Raw genomic sequence first — 18,341 nt, 5'->3', positions numbered from 1 at the left:
GCGCAGAACGCAGGGGGATGAGGAGGGGCAGCTAATAATTTCAGAGTCGTGATTGTTATAAATAGCCGGTCGAGAGTAATAAACTCAGCTGCATTAATAAATAACTGGTCCGGAGTTGCCGAGAGCCACGTTGTCAGGTTTCGCTTACGCGCTCTTAATTTCCCGATGAGTTGAATTCAAATAATACAATCGGATCGCACCATTCGGCAACTATATCTTCGCTACCTTGGACAGGGCTGTCGGATTTTGTGCAGAAATCGCGATTCAGCGCTGATCGATAGGCTGGAATCAGGGAAATCATGGGAAAAGGCTATACGAGCGTTGCAAATTTCAGCTACACAGATAAAGATATTTGTGTTCTTGTGTTACTTTTGGTTAATATAGGAACACCAAAAAAAAGTGAAGTTGATTTAACATTTTAGATGTAAAAGAGTGTGCGAGAACTTATAAAATGCTAAATGGAGATGTTGCATGTGTGAGGCATTCCCACATGCAAAATTCAGGAAATCCATGCAGAGTGTGCAAAATCAAAAGTTGAAAAACGCTGACTCCGCGAGTTTAAATATTAGAGCCTAACACAGAGCGGAGCGGCGCGCGGCGCGGCGTGCTGCCAGCGTGGCATGCGCACTAGCGCCTACAAACCTAACAGGGATACTTCACGCATTGCGCAATGCGTGAAGTATCCACTTAGGTTTGTAGGCGCCAGTGCGAGTGTCGCGTTGGTTGCCCTCGCCAGCCACGCGCTGAGGCGTGCCACGGCGCCGCAAGCAACTATTTCACAACAGAGATGTTGCACAGTATCATACGGAATTGAAGGCACTCCAACATACTAAGGATGACAGGTATTCTCTGAGAGTACGGAGCTTACCTTGCTAAATAAAGCAAGAAACTACGGCAAAAAAGAGAGCTACCAGTCAAAAAACTCACTAAATCCCAGCATTCGTATTTAATAACGTTTAGCATATTTTTTGAATATCATTAGAGAAAAAAGTGACTCGATTTAGGCAGAAACATTCTTTAGTTTGCCGTCAAGAAGAGTTTATTTTGAATTAAGAATAAAATAGCTGAATAAAAGCGGGGTTCTGCTTGATGTAGGTGACTTTCTTATTATTAAGCATCTTTTCCTCTTTGAATAAGCATTATATTCTTTATTGATTCATAAGGAAATCTTCTTGGCGGTAAATTTGAGTATATTTCTGCTTGAATCGAGTTACTTATTCCTCTAATGAAGTTCAAAAATTATGCTAAACTATATTGAATACACAGATTCTAGGACTTGGTGAAATCTCAGGGTAGGGTGGGATATCCCCTCCATTTTGGCCTCAACTTGAGAGCTTTTTTTGAGCTTGGGAGTTGATTTCAGAGAAAACCAGTGGCACCATCGTGTTTCTCGCGAACTTTTACGTAAGAATCAACAGTCAAATCGCAAATTCCTCACACATGCAACATCTCCATTGCCCGCCTCAGCGGTTAGTTTTACATCTTGACATTGCTGAAGTAACTGCTGTAGCGGGTAAATCAGCATTTTATAAGTTCTCACACACTTATTTTACATCCAGAACGTCAAATCGACTTCACTTATTTTTCGGTGAAGTGAAACACAAACCAACACATATTTTGTGTTGATTTTAGTACGGTTTGCGGCAAATTTAGCGCAGAAAACGTTACGAGGACTGGGAAAATGCGTTCCTCCAATTGCGACGTTGGTATACATCACTCGTTTTTTTATTAAATTTCTTCAAGAAAACTAGCTGATATTTTATCTTAAAATTGGCAACCGAAGGCTAGGGTTATTTTGTGTTTTACTTGTGGTATTAACCAAACTTTTATGTTGAAATTCCTCCCTGTGTAGAGCAAAATTGGACTGCATTTTGCAATTAGGAAAAAACATTTTTGGTTCAGTTTGGAAAAAACGTAGGCCCCATTAGTTTCCCTCTGCACATAGGTGTTTTTACGGATGATCCAGAAATTGTAGTTCCTAATTGCAGAATTTGGTCCAATTAGGAGTTGCTTGTACTGGAAAATCGGTCCAGAATCACGACGAGCGCATTGATCGCGTATGAAATTCAAAGAGAAACGAATTTGCAACGATGACGCAAGAAGGGTCGGCAATTGGTTACCTAACCTTTTTGTGAATAATATCCGCCGGTTTAGGGCTGAGATGCAAACCTATGCATGTTGTGAAAGCAAGGTAAGGGATGCAAAAAAGTTCGGTATCTGCAATAGGTCACTAAACCTTGAGCATTTTGAAATTTTTTTTTTTTTTTTAGTATTTAATTTAATATTCTGAAAGTACAAAGTGAGTAGATTACATGGTGATTTATTGCGTGCTTTTGGAGCCAAAATCCTGAACTAGAACACTTTCAAAGAGTCCAAAGACATGAAGGAATTTCGAACAGGGCGGAATGGCGGGAAAATAATGGACGTAATATGGCCACTATGCCGCACTATGATTGAATAAAGAGGAGCGCCTTCAATACACTGTGTAATCTCAATGCAAAATTGTGATACCACTATTCGTACGCCACGACAGTCATTTTGCATAACCGGCTAAATGTAGGCAAATCTAGTTCTCAACGGACCCGTAAAAAAGTTAGGACTTTAAGCTATCTGATACATGTTACTCGACCAAAATTTCACGTAGAACACGATACGCGCAACGAAAAATGCTGAAATTAATTGCCTGAAGACATTTAATGTTTTTTGCTGCATCAATTCAAATCTTCCGCTCATGGAAGAACAAAAGTCTACATTAATTTCATCGCGTCATTGACGTTACCAAAACAGCCTTTGTGGAATGAAAAGATGACAACCTCCATTACGGTGCTTGGACTTAGCTGTAGCAAGTTATTTACACTGTTTGAATAACACAGGGCGGGAATGGAACACTGATTGATTAAGAAGCCAGCTAAGACAGTTGTAGAGCGCGATTTCTTGAGTTGACAAATGTTTTTATTTGAGCAGGAATTGCGAAATTACCGTAAACAATGTAAACTATGCGCACGTTAATATCTTAGCGAGAGTGATTTTAGTAATTTTCGTTGCGAGAATCGTGTTTTATGAATATTTTTTGTTAGGAAACTCGTATGAGAATTCTTATACTCGTAACTTGGCTCCTGGTCCATTGGGACGTTTCAAACGACGGAGAAATATTATGAGATTGCACTGTTTTAATTTAAATATTGAGGGAAGCGGATTGATTTGGCAAAGCCGGAGCATGGGTCAACAAGTGCCGCAGAGTGGAGCTACAGTGATCTGGTGGTTCAGATTCGGTCCGCAAGGGGGCGTAAGGGGTCGGCTCGAGAACAACAGAAACAACAGGGACTCGCTCATAGGTAGCGTTGCTGTTATAGTTCCCCGAAAAGAATCGCCCTCCGTCGTCGCCAAATGGAGAGAATCGATCCTGACAACGAGTCATTTGTGGCTCGTGCATGCATGCTTTAAAAGTATGATCGAGCTATGTTATTCGCACTGGAAAAAAAAAACACATTGGATCTAGAGTCCAGACTCTTGATAACATTGACAAGAAAAATGACTCTTGATTCAGTCAGATTTAAGCTTAGATCAAAAGGGAATCCGCTCAAATTAAGAGGCTTGGTTCTTGATTTAAGCTTAAATCTGATTGAATCAAGAGTATTTTTTCTTGTCGATGATTTTAAGAGTCTGGACTCTAGATCCAATGTGTTTTTTCCCTAGGGCGTGAAATTTTTTCACAAAATCATTATTAGAATTCATCATTTTAAAGGTTGTTGTTATGGAGAGAAAAGACAATACTAAGTCTCGGTCCTTTTTTCCCAGTGCACGTAATCAAAGTGATTAAAACAACTGACTTCTCAAATTCTCAATAAGTCAGTTGCGCTGGCCTGAGAATCGTGTCTTGATGCTTGATTCTTTTCGATCAGCTAAAAATATTAAGATTTGTCCAAGCAGCAACTTTCTACGTTCAAAATTAACAGATATATCGCGCTTAAAAACTTATGTTCATGACGTCGTCCGCCGTGGCATTGACATTCTTGGTTTCTCCCACATAGATTTCATACGACTTATACTGGTTACTCAACGTCGTTGAGTAACCAGAGCAAATGTGTGTTTCTCTGACCGAGGAAAGCAAAGTGGAAGATACCAAGGGTGTCGCTACCACGGCGGATGTCGTAAACCGAATTTTTCGAATCGCGATTTCTCGGTTAATATTCAACGTAGAAAGATGCTGTTAAGACATTTCTTCTTAATTTTTGCTAGTCTAAAAGACCCAAGCATCAGAACACGATTCTATAACCGGCGCAACTGACCCATTATTTAATTTAATCGAATTCACCAAAAAGCATCGCCGGTAAAATTCATGTGAAATTATTCCTCCTGCTTCCAACGACCCGACCCAGGGTGTCTACACGATTTTCAAAATGAAATTCCCTGACAATTCCAGGTTTTCCATGACAAAAAATAACAAAATTCCCTGACTTTTTGGGTTTAGCCATACGATGAACTAGTTAGAAAATATTAAAAAAAAACTATCCTTAGGAATAACCCCATAAAGTCATATTCTGAATTACCATGGCGTTGGGAGGAGTTGAGTAATACTTTTGAAAGGAACGAGATCCTAAATACTCAAAATAAAGCTAATTCCAAAATGGTATACTCAAACTAAAATTCACCTTCAAAATTTAATTTTTAAGCTCTACTACGCTCTCTTTGTGACACATTGCCCCGTATACTTTTGAAAATTCAAACTTTAGTTCACCCTGGTGATTCCATAAATATTGGCATATTACTTAGTGCCCTGAAAACACAAGTTTCTTTTTCTTAAAATAGAAAACAAGAGTTGTAAATGTGCCTAACTCAGGTAGATTTTGCTATAATCAAGAGGAAATACGAGTCTCTTCTCGATTTTAGATAAATTTGCTTGATTCGGGATTTTTTTTTTTTTTTTTTTTTTTTTTTTTTAGGTCAATTAATTCAATGGATTCCAGAATCTATTGTTGGTATTGAATTTGTCTTATACTCAACAAGCATTGGCTTGTTAGAATATAATCCACCAATAATATTTCTACAAGGTGGATGCACCAGTTGTGAACATGTTGATTTAAGAACCAGAAAAATTTCATGCAAAATGCGGTTGACATTAAATATTTCTTTACTCAGTTAAAGAAAAACTAAAATTCTAGCCTTTTCATTAAATTTCCTAACTTATTGAAAAAATTGATTAACCATCTGCTCAAAACTAGGGCACTTAGTTTCCTATCATTATTTACTGTAATTTTCTGCTGTTAGCAAGTTAACTTCATTCAAGTCTATTTAGTCTATCTTGCCATTTAGCATGAATTAAGTAGATAAATTAAATAGGGTAGATCGATTCGATCTTTAAAGTTAGGGAACACACATTAGTGAACCTAGCGGCCGTGTTGCAAACTGGTTGAACAGAGCAGTTTACATTATCAGCCACGCAAGCGAGCTACTCGGCCAATTCGGCAGTGACGAGCAAAAATAGCCGCGAAATGTTCGAATTGCGAAAATTCCCTGACTTTCACCGGTTTTCGATCGAATTCCCTGACTTTTCCCGGTTTTCCAGACAGTGATCAAATTCCCTGATTTTTCCCGGTTTTCCAGACCTGCAGACACCCTGCGACCATACACCAACCCAACTCGCCTCTTTCCGTCATAAGTCGTCAGAATGAGATCTCGCCTTCAATTATCCGAATAGGCAAAATAAGTTCCGTCAAGTTCGAATAGTGGTATCTGTATTTGAATCTGTGAAAGTGAAAACACACCAACTTGAAGACTTAACAATACCCGAAATTTATTAAAGATGCCCTATTTTCATAACTGTCATTGGAAATGGGGCATCTATGTCGACTTGAGCATTTTAAAAATCTTGAAGTAATTGTCTTTTTGGCGCAAAAAAGCTTTTTCTTAAACACTTTCCTTACATACTGCGCAGTTTTTTGTGTCTCTAAAATGTTTTTATTTCTCAGAGTTGGTATGTTTTCATTCTCGCTGATTCAATTATGCATTGTATTTTGCGATGAGCCACTGAACAATGTGCGATTGACGCATTCCGATATAGGTATCTTAACCAAAATTTCACGTATAACACAATTTGTGCAACGAGAATTATTTAAAGCAACTCCTAACTGAGATATTAACGTGTATAGTTGCATTAGTTACTGGAATGTTAAATTCCCTGCTCGCATGAAAGAGAATAGACAACTTTAATCGACTGCGGAACTATGTATAACAGTTTTGGCAGTTTTTTATGACGCGTTACTCAATTCCCTCTTATCATCTTATCATTTCGTTAGTAGGCCATGAAATTTTTAACCTCAGCAATTCCTAAATTTGACCTTCAAAATCTATGGGAATTCACCGGGTAAAATAGGAAAATTTTGCCCCCAAGTCAACATTTGAGGGGTCTATGGACCGTGAGTTGGCCGTTACGGAACACTGCAATTGGACCACATATTGCAATTAAGCACTAAAATCTCAGGTTCATCCATAAAAGTACCTATATGCATAGGAAAACCTTTGGTACATACGCTTTTTTGATAACAGCCAGAAACTGTAGTTCCTTGTTGAAATATGAAGTTCAATACTTCACGGTATGGTCACAATCGACCTTATTTTCTTAGTATAGGATAATTTCTTGTTTTACCTGACGGTCAAAGCTAGAAATGCATTCAACAATCAGCGTAGGCTACTCTCAGAAATAAACGGAATTAACCCTCTATGGCATAGTGTTACAGATTCGTAACAACATATTTTTGGGATGTTTAAAAATTGAATCTTTCCTCTGTGGCATAACTTTGCAAGTTTTCATATTAGTTTTTCTCTTTTTTGAATAACTAATTCCCAAAAATTTAAAACTTAAAAAAAATTGTTACTCTACGTTTTTATGGAGGCCACAAAATAGGTAAGTGTCTCCCAGAATCTCAGCTCCAAAATTAACTCATGCCACAGAAGGTTCAAAAAAAAAAAAAAAAAAAGTATTTTTGTTGAATATAGAGCGAGGGAAAAGAGGGTAAAGAAAAAGGTTGGAAAACATAAATGATACGCGAGACCTTGAAGCCTAAGTTTTCGCAATAAGCCGGACTTTCCAATTTTCCGAGTTGGCCCCTTTTCAAACTGAAGGATTCAATTGGAATCGGCATGTATTAAAAAAAAAAAAAAAAACTCAAACAACGGCTGAAACCCTCAGCTCTTTTGAGAAACTGGAAGTTTTTCCACGAAATGCAGTGTAATTTAAATTAACCCACGCTTAATCCCTCGAGGGGTGGAAAACTTGGCAAAGGAAACCGTTCTGGGTGAATGCGTCGGCAGAAAACCGACAAAAAAATAATGGAAGAATCCGAGATCATTCGGAACAGTTACAGTAACGAGGCATGAAGGATCGATTATCGATATTTCTGCATTTGAAGCTATGGTAAAAAATCGATTATGAAGGTGTTCGCTGCAAGCACCCTGTCTATCGATGCTTCCCCATAGGTTTTAATGGCAAATCAATCGATATATCGCAAAGCACGCCACGCTACGGGAACGGTATTACCGGGAGTGCTTTGGGGAGCGCGGTTCCAGGAATTTGTAAGCCTCTGGTTTCAATTATCTTAAAAGATTTCATCACAAAGGCGCTTATTTATAAATGTAAAATTTAAGACTCGAATAAATCACCGACTCAGTTCCCCGAGACGAAAGTAAAGCGACGATAATCACTTCGTCATCGGTCGAGGGATTCCAGGGATCCTGCCTCACCGAGTTGTCATATCAGGGGAAATTATTGAGTGTAAATCCGGCGATACACTGGAAAAAAACACATTGGATCTACAGTCCAGACTCTTAAAAACATCGGCGAGAAAAAATACTCTTGATTCAATCAGAATCTAGCTTAAATCAAGAACCAAGCCTCTTAATTTAAGCGGATTTCCTTTTGATTCAAGCAAAAATCCGATTGAATCAAGAGTATTTTTTCTTGTCAATGTTTTCGAGAGTCTGGACTCTGGATCCAATGTATTTTTTTCCAGTAGACCGGTGATAGGACAAAATGTCCAAAATTATATGTCCAGAGTAAAAAAAATGGCAAATGTAAAAAAAGTCCACGAGCAAAAAATGTCCAAGTGTCTGAAATGTCCAGTCGCAGTGAAATGGCCAAAATAAGAAATGCCCAAATGTACGGTTACTATACGTCATAATTTACATTATATTGTCATTCACCTGTTCTTATAAATTCTTCTGTCTGTAGGGTCTATGTAGTTTAACTATACCAAGAATACGAGTAGGTTAGGAAAACTCTGAATCACTGCTTCTTCATTATCTCCATGGATATTTCTGTAGAAAGCTTCCAAGCTCACTGTTTTGCCACTTTGTCAAATTATATCCATTTGGGCATTTTTGTTTTTGGCCATAATGCTGCTACAGGGCATTCCAGATATTTGGACATGTTTTAGATGTGGACTTTTATGACTTTGGACATTTTTGTGCTTTGGACTTTTATTTTTGGACATTTGTTCCATAACCGTAAATCCTTCGGAAACGTCTCCGAATTTATATGTGCAACATTTGGACCGAGTTCATCTGGAAGGAACCAACCCACATTAAGTTGAAACTGAGAAAAAGAGGTTTGAAATTTTATTCTTGAATAACGTTTAATGTAGAAAATAAAAAACCCCTCTTTTTACACGCTAATTTTTGTTTTTTGATTTTCAGTTGTTGGCAGGAGAAAATATACGGCTAAAGGAACTCAAAAACATTATTGACCCATTTTTTTCGAAAATATGGGTTGACTTCCTTCTGATAAACTCGGTCCATTAAAGCGCTCAGCAGAAAGTATAGAACGAGGCAAGTCTTCACGATTTGAGTTGAATTGTTTCCGGTTTTCATTTCTATGATTTCAAAGAAAAACCTTCCCCCTACCCTTCAACTTGGCGTTTTGTTTTGAATTTTGTGAATTGTCCACCTTCAAACAATACAGTGCGTCAAAATTTGACGGTTATGGCCCTTTCCAAACCCTGCTGAAAAATTGGCGATAGGAGCTGCGTTTCAAAATACCATAGGAGTTCTTATGGCCGACTGAAGAAGGCGAAAGAAAATCATATAAGTGGCTGTAGAAAGTGGAAAAGATCATACGACCGGGCTACACGAGGCGATAAAAAATTATACAGCCGGGCTATAGTTCCTATCGCCGGGGTTTACACTTTATCGCCTGGCTGTTGCTTTTTCGCCATCGGCTATAAAAGGCTATAAGAAATTGTGTTAAAATTCGTGTGCTTTGTAAATTCGCAAGTTTGTACGGAATCACCATAATATTTACAAAACGCACATTATATTTTCCTTTACGACATATTTGTTTTCATCATTAAAATGAGAATCATGTATACAGAGTGTGCAAACATTTCAAATTCATGAGTTGAACAACGCTGACTCCACGAGATTAAATATTAGAGCCTATATAACACAAATTGGAGCGGCGGCGCACTGGCGCCTACAAACCTAACAGGGATACTTCACGCATTGCGCAATGCGTGAGGTATCCCTGTTAGATTTGTAGGCGCTAGAGCGCGTGTCGCGCTGGTCGCCCTTGCCTGCCGCGGCGCTTCAAGCAACTATTTTGCAACAGAGGTGTTGCACAGTATCATACGAAATTTAAGGCGCTCCAAATTATTAAGAATGTCAGGCACCATCTAGAGAGAGCGGAGCTTTCCTCGCAAAATAAATCAAGATACTACGGCCCAAAAAGAGAGTTGTAGTCCAAAAACTCACTAGGTCCTAGCATCCGTAATTAGTAACGGATAGTATACACTTTATCACATTGGAATGCTCTTGGTTCCTTTTTGCGAAATGCAATCCATATTCACTATCACATCTATTTTCATTGAAACTCTCTTGAATTTTCTTCTCTGTCGGAATAATATCGTCAGTTAATATCAATGTAAAGAGCTGCCTTGTTTTTCCTTGCATAAATAAAATGCGAGCGGAAATTTTGAAACATCGCAATGGAGATACATGCTTCCATCGATATATTTCCTCGAGAGTATTCTGCCGTGGTGAGGAAAAACGCCGTATGTACCTTCAGGCGCTGCAAAATTTCCTCCGGCAAAATTCTCATTTTTAGGAAAATTTTTGAATATATTTCTGCCGATTTCTCAGGTAATTTTATTTGTAATAATTTATCTATAGTGTCTGAAAATTTCACAATGTTCCTCAAAAAAAAAAAAAAAAAAACATTTTATCGTAGGAGATCTGGCAACTCTCAAATGTCCATACGGCGTTCTTCCTTAGCACGGCAGAAAGGTATGTACCTAGCCCAAGTTCATCTCTCGACCGAGCAACTATTTTAACTCCTGTGTGGACATATTACCTATCCTCTCAATTGAAGGCAAATTATACAGCCAGACATTATCGATGGAGCCAAGCACTGTCATCTCTCGGCCGAGCAACTATTTTAACTCCTGAGTAGACCTATTGCCTGTCCTCTCAATTGAAGGCAAATCATAGAACCAGACATTAGTAATTGAACCAAGCACTGCGCTACACTTAGAAAAAAAAAAGAAAATTAAGAAAAAAACACACATTGGATCTAGAGTCCAGACTCTTAAAAACATCGACAAGAAAAAATACTCTTGATTCAATCGGATTTAAGCTTAAATCAAGAACCCAGCCTCTGAATTTGAGCGGATTTCCTTTTGATTCAAGCAAAAATCCCATTGAATCAAGAGTATTTTTTCTTGTCAATGTTTTCAAGAGTCTGGACTCTAGACCCAATGTGTTTTTTTTTTCCAGTGAGAGTTGTTATAGTTCATTTCACCTAAAGTTCCTGAAAGTTTCAAGGAAAAATATTCATAATTTTCTTAAAAAATAAACATTTTATCGAGGGAAATTTTGCAACTCTCGAAGGTTCACCGGCGTTCTTCCTTAGCACGGCAGAAAGGTACCGGCCGCACGACCGGTCTCGGCGCCGTCCGAGGCGAGGCTGCAGACCTAGCCCAAGCTTTTGTCGCAGCCCCTTCAAAAGCCGCAGGATTCCACGCGCAGGACACCGCTGCGCAGACGTTGCCTCGCGGCGGTGGCAAGGCGCGCGGCGCGGCGGGGGGGGGGGAGAGGGGCGCATTGATAATTTATACTTGCGGCAGAGCGGAGCAGCTTTACTTGTTGAATGGAGCGGGACGCGGAAATGATTTCATGAGGAAAGACAAACAGAGGTGGCGCGGCGCGACCTCGATCCATCGAAATTCGACCCTTCGATACTTCGCCCGTCTCGGATAGGGAACTATCGAGAGCGGATCGATACGAACCGATGTCGAGGCTGGTGATTTGCGCTTGGCGTTCCCGCAGGAGCGAAAAACGGAGCCGCCGTTCGGTCTGGTGGATTCGCGCGACAAAAGCTCCCCCGTGCTGAGGAGACTCGCCGTGTGAGCATTTGGATGTTGTCAAGTGGCTTGCGATCTAATTCTTGCAATTGATGCACAAAACTATAGACACAGTGGGAAAAAAAACACATTGCGGATCTAGATTCCAGACTCTTGAAAACATTGACAAGAAAAAATGCTCTTGATTCAATCAGATTTAAGCTTAAATCAAAAGGAAATCCACTCAAATCAAGAGGCTTCGTTCTTGATTTAAGCAAAAATCCGATTGAATCAAGAGTATTTTTTCTTGTCGATGTTTTTAAGAGTCTGGACTCTAGATCCAATGTGGTTTTTCCAGTACATAGAAGACAAAGGGGAAATGGAGCGATCCTATTGGTTGAAACGGAAATTTGATGTAGACTAAAGGAGAAAACGGTGGTTAAACTGAAGAGTCTTTTCCTAGTTGCCGTCAGTTGGTCTATTACTCTTTATTTGGACTACATTTTGCAATTTGGAACTATAAATTCTAGCCTGGTTTCAAAACAACGTATGTGCCACTAGTTTTTTTCTGCGCATAAGTGTTTTTCCAGAGGAGCCAGACTTTATAGTTCCAAATTGCAAAATGCAGCCCATTTGTCCATTGCAACCATCCGCTTCCACCAAAAGGTTCGCCATATCTTCCCTTATCTTCTAAGTCAATCGCTTTGTCTATCAATTCCAATAATCAGCCCGCTGGTACATTCAAACATCCACCGGAGAGTTTTTCCATCAGTTGATTGATTGATTGATTAATCAAATTTAAGGATAATCGAAAATTCAAAACATGGAAATAGAGAATTTGCAGGTGTCTGAAATTTGATGGATTTCGTATGTAAGTGGAAACTACTGAGTGAACTGATCACGAGAATACTCTTGGTTCATGATTTGAAAAATAAGTGGAAGAGATTTGCGTGTGCGTGTCTCGAACATGGAGTTTATACTGATGCCTCCAAAGACGAGTCATCGGGATCCAATGAGGTGCAATACAGTTTGAGACGCATCGTACATTTGCAAGTATGGATGGATTTAAAAGTAATCTTTACACAAGAAAAAAGATTGAATTATTTTTCAAGGATCCCAAGTGTATTTAGAAAACCATGGATCTACATTGAGGTGTCACAAAATATCCTTTTTTTTCCATTTTAAGCGCTCAGCTGGTAACGAGCCCAGTTTGGATTCAAATCGCCTATACATATAATTTTATAATAAGGTGTGTCTCCTCATAATAGGAAATAGCACCTCATACACTGAAAAAAAGTTCTGTTGTCACAAACCAGAATTTCTGGTTGTATTTCGCAACCAGATTTTCCGGTTGATTTAAGCAGAATTGTAGTTGACTCGACCAGAATTTGGTAGAGTCAGCCAGACGTCTGGTTGAGTCAACTGTAATTCTGATTGAATCAACCGGAAAATCTGGTTGCGAAATACAACCAGAAATTCTGGTTTGTGACGACAGAACTTTTTTTCAGTGTAGTACCGCATAATACCTCATACCATCCCGTGCTCTCTCAAGACTGATTGAACGCAAATTCCTCCATTTTTTTATTCACGTTATGTTTTTACGTGTACGTTCACGTTATTATTCTCGTATTTTCAGGTCAGAATCGATCAAACTCAATACTCGGGAGATATTTTTTGCCCTCACAAGTCCAGCGGTGTTTTCTAGTGCATGAGCGGTGTTTCTTGAAAATATCAAGCAGGTATATCATACATGTGAACAGTTGAAAACATGTAAAGAGCATGCAAGTGTTTTCCAGAATATGCACGAGCTAAGTCGTTAAGGACATGCAATATCATTGACGTTAACGATACGCAAACCTTCCCACAGCCCTGATACGCTTGAAGATGTTTTTCAATAAACATGACCTACAAAATATTAAAGTTGAAGTTGGAGAACCGTTCATGCAATAATCGTTTAATCGTTTATTGCATTTTGGTTTATCATTTTTGAAATGTTACGGTGTTTAATTTTTCTGTCAGTGGAATTGGAAGGTTTGAATTCGCTGTTAAACCAGCAGACAAAATTAAAATAAATCAATAAATGAAAAAATTGATCATTTTCGAAACATTTACACTTAGAACCCAATTTCGAATCATCATTGTTGAACTAACTGTTCGCAAAAGGTATGAGCAAAGTATATTTAAGGATTCAATCTGTTTCGATGATCAATTGTGAAGTGATAAACTGAATATTTGCTCATCGATCATGCACACGCTTGTGTCTTTGATCCTCGTGCACATTGCTCGGGTCGCTTCCGGCAATTATACTGGCCTCCAACCCCCTCAAAGATACGAGTGGGAATTGCTCTCATCACTTGCATTCCACGTAAGTCAAAAGATTGTAAGTATTACTAATGTGAAGTTATTTTACGTGGTGGAAATGAAATCGTATCCACGTTTTACAGATTTCATTCACGCCTTGCATGAGACATCGATCCAGACCATTTCAATATCTAATCAAAGCAAAATTGCCAGCTTAGGGGTTCCTGATCATGGCAAAAATATTATTTTTACCCTAGATGACGTTAGTGAGATATTAGACTTGATTTTCTACACTATTTCACGAGCGGGACGGTTTGAACAGGAAGATAAATTGATAAAAACCCCTATGAGAAACGAAAAAGAGGATGTATACCAGAAGGAAGTTTTACCGCAATACTGCATAAAAGTTGATGGAAGGTTTCTCTGGTTGAAAACGGCTGAAAGAAAGAAGTGCAGTAGGGAGGTAAGCGTAACATCTCGCGAATTAGACGACGCCTCGACGCTGAGCGATCAAGTTTTTAATCTTACCCGAGGTTTGTTTTTGAGCAAAATCTGGAATTCCAAAAACCATCTGATCTTCTTGGTGAAAAGTTTTGGCCACATTACCAAAAGAAGTACGCTGAACGCTTCCCGCAATGTAACGCTTATGAAAGCTGAGTCGGTGAGTGGTGCCCTATTCTTCTGTTTCAAATTTTTTTGGCGCTTCTTCAAAGGCCATAAAGCTGTTATTTGTCATCCAAACGGCTGCGAGAGATACGACCCGTTCACGGAAACTCTCATTTCCTTCCAAGAATGGGAAGAAGCCGACGAGACTTTTTTCGACTTTTCATTGAGAAACATGCATAAAAAACCCTTAAGACCAGTCTTCGACTTTTCCGAACATAATGGCTTTATGATCTCTTCCAGCCCATCTTGGTGTAACTGGTACTCATTTCAGGCGACTGTTGTTACACACCTCGCTAGCTCCGTTAACGGCACCATTGCAAATTATTTTTCTCCTGGTGATATTCATGTGAGTAGTGATGAGGCCCTAAAATATGGCTTCGATATGATTATGTATCCAAGTGGAACAATTGTGGCAGAATCTGAGTATTCCAAACTTGACTTTACGGTCGGTTTTGATACGAGTATTCTCTGCATAGTTGCTCCACATAGCAGCTATATGTCACAAGGGCTCGTCATCTTCAAAAGTTTTTCACCAGTTGTTTGGGGCTTCATTTTCGTCACAATCGTCCTCTTTTGTTACAACCAATATATTTTCCATCGTTTGCAGCACAGATTATTTCATCGTCTCTACACGAATTCGGAGATCGACTATTACAGAAACGCATCATCTTTGTTGATGCTCTACGCATACTTTATTTGCGGAAGTCCGCCATCTTTACACCTCGGCCGTCTATTTTCCGGGAAGATCCTCTTCGTAATCTACAGTTTCTCTGCACTCATTATCTCCACAGTTTTTTTGAGTGGTATGACGACACTGCTTAGTGATAAAGTTAGGTATCCAGAGATTGACTCCTTGAAGAGTTTGGAGGAGTCTGACCTATTCATTCAAAGCGATGGGTCTGGTAAGTCGGAGATCACAAGTCTTTTTAACCAATTGAACCAATCTGAGACAATGAAAGCCAAAATAACGGACAGTTATGATTTTTATTTACGAGACGTATTCATTCATGACATAGCTGGGAATAAGAGGATTATCTCTTCTATTAATGGAACCTCCTCTGATGAAAAAGTGTTTGGAGCATTATTGAAACAATTTTTCGGAGTTCGGTTCGAAGAGATGAAGGAGAATTTTCGCACAATGGCGGAAGAGGACGCATTTTTAGTGAGTCTCCCTTACTCAGCTACGCCGAAAGAAAATCTTCGCAGAAAGTTATATTATGAAGAATTTTGGGTGGAGTATCATGTGATCAAGGAGTGTCTTATTACGTACCCGTTGATAGGTGCGAGCCTGAAAAATTCTTTTTACTTTGAGTTATATAACCAGCTGGTCGCTCAATATTTCGAGACTGGACATGCTCGAAGAATTTTGGTAGAGGAAACATCCTTGAACTATATGTACATAAAGGGGTCAGAAGCGCTCACGGCTGAGAACAGTGAAGATCCCCGGCCGTTCAATTTAAATGATTTACAATCGGCATTCATTGGTCTCGTTGTTGGCTTGTTCTTAAGCTTTTTGGCTTTCGTTGGAGAAATTTTGATGGATATTTTTCCGCACTCTGCCGCTGTGAAATTTCTAATGCGATTAGAGAACTTACTTTCATAAAGCCCAGATGAAAATTCAGAGAGCCCAATAACGAAACAGAAAAAAATAAAACAAAATGAGAAAACTGATAAGTAAAGAAGATGGACAAATAAAATTAACTTTTTTCATATTCTGGAACTCCGCGTATCAGTTAAATTGTTATATGTTACTTCTTTCGGAAGTTTGTCTTTTGATTAAATTATAATTCTAAACGATATCTCGCCCTAACCGTGAGCGTTTTATCGTTATTTTTTTCAAGCATCACTTTGAATAAGTCAAATGAATAGTGTCACTGTTCTTATTGTTCTATTTTTTGTGTTCGCACTGATTGTAGCTGTTGTTAAAATGTTAGTCAATACACTAAGCTGTTAATTTTACTGTTTTTACTTTCTCGCTCCCCTAGGGTAGAGAGGAAGTATTGTCATCCTCCAAGAAAGAAAAAAAAAGTTGAAATTTCATCATTTCTAGACTTTTTTTTTCTTTCTTTTTGCAAAAAATGGAGTTAAGTAAGTAATTATTATTAGTGTTAATATTTTTTTTTTTTTGGAGGAGCTGCTTGTCAATAAGGACCTTAACAGGTTGACGGTTTATTGAAATATTGTCTGATAGGGTGATAAACCTTCCTCAAGTCACCACTCGTATAATCTTTTAGAAGATTTTGATAAGAAGCCATTCAGGACGGCATGCATCTATAATTGGACGAAGAATCAACCTAACTACATTAGACGTTGTTTAATTTTTTCTGATTTTTCGGCTTTTATATTTTCGTGGCTAAAAGTAGGACGAGAAAGAATAGAACGAATTAAACGAGAATCAGCCTCACTCCAGAAAGATACTTGAAATTGATGGAGAAAGCTATAGGCAAAGATGGCGAAGCGGGAATTGAGCGATTGGTGGAGGCGGGGGGTTGGAATAGATAAAAGAAGTTAGTGATGGACTGACTAACAGCAACCTTCGAGCTGCGTTTACGTGCTTATGATTATGGTAAGGAGTGCGCACAGTGGCGTGGCGTGAATTGCGATACATCGATTATTATGCCATTTAAACCTATGGTAAAGAATCGATTATTAAGGTGTTCGCTGCGAACACCCTGTTTCTCAATCCTTTTTCATAGGTTTAAATGGCATAACAATCGATTAATCGCAACTCACGCCACGCCACTGAGTGCGCACTCTCCTTAATTTTTTTTTAACCAGTCTATTTCTTTGATCTCTTCCTCCATAGATTCTCTATAGCTTTGGCTATCATTTTCAGTTATCAGTCCATTCGACATGGTAAACAATTGGGTACTTCACAAGGGCGGTGGAACAGTACCGCCTAACTGACAATGGGCCACTAGACAAGGTACGAATTCAAGCAATCTGATACATGTTTCTTAACAGAATTTCACGTAAAACATGATTAACGCAACGAATATTACTGAAACTAACTCCTATCGAAGATATTAACGTTTTTATTTCACATTGGTTACGAGGAATTTGAACTGCCCGCTCACAAGAAACTCAAAGCTCCACGTGAGTCAAATCGTGCACTCTTCCGTTTCAGTAAGCATCTCAATCGAGCAATGTCCATTTCCCAACATGTGTTTTTCAAACCATAAGTAATTTGCTATAGCTGAGCCAAAGCGTCAAGATTGAGGTTGCCAGATTTTTTTATCGCAGAGACTTTCATGATAACGTTTAGCGCGCGATGTGAATCACATAGAGCATTGAGTTTTCATGAGCGGGTGGTTTCAATTCAAGCACCAAGAATTATTAAATATCTTCGGAGAGAGTTGATTTTGGTAATTTCCGTAGTGCGCATCGTGTTTTACGTGAAATTTTGGTGAAGAAACATGTATCAGAATGCTAGAATTCGTACCTTGTCTAGTAGTCCATTGGACGTACTTCTATCAAACGGAACTATGTGCAGTATGACGTGAGCCCTGTTTTGCGTGTGTTCTTATGGGTCTCGGGGCTCATGTCTTGGTGCACATAGTTCCGTTTGATAGAAATACGTTCAATTTCAACAAAAATGAGTTGACAACTGCCGGATTTTACAGTATAAAATAAGCTATTGATTTTAGTTATTTTCCAATTCCGTAGGGGAGCGCTTCAATGACGCTGTAATGTCTGAAGAAATCGCAAATCTAACCTCAATTTTACCAGAATAGCGAAGTTTTCTCTTCCTGCAAAATTTTCATTTTGTAGATAGACTGTATTGTTCCTTGGCCATCGTCAGCATATGTTGTCTCATTAAAGTTTCCACCGATCGCGTTGAATGAAATCGAAAACTTAAACAATTAATTCATGAGAGGAAAATAAACATTGATACATGATTTACATTATCAACAATAAGTTCAAAATTCCCGCACGCGGAAAACCATTATCATGGGCTAAATTAGGCATTGAAATCATTAGCACGGAAGCATGCAATGTTATTCAAAAGTCACGCACCACTGGCCACAAGGGGGGGGGGGGTGG

The sequence above is a fragment of the Bemisia tabaci genome, chromosome 10 (genome assembly GCF_918797505.1).
Source record: "Bemisia tabaci chromosome 10, PGI_BMITA_v3".
In the NCBI taxonomy this organism is placed as follows: domain Eukaryota; kingdom Metazoa; phylum Arthropoda; class Insecta; order Hemiptera; family Aleyrodidae; genus Bemisia; species Bemisia tabaci.
The sequence above is the reverse complement of the archived record's forward strand: the minus strand, read 5'-3'. Positions refer to the sequence as shown.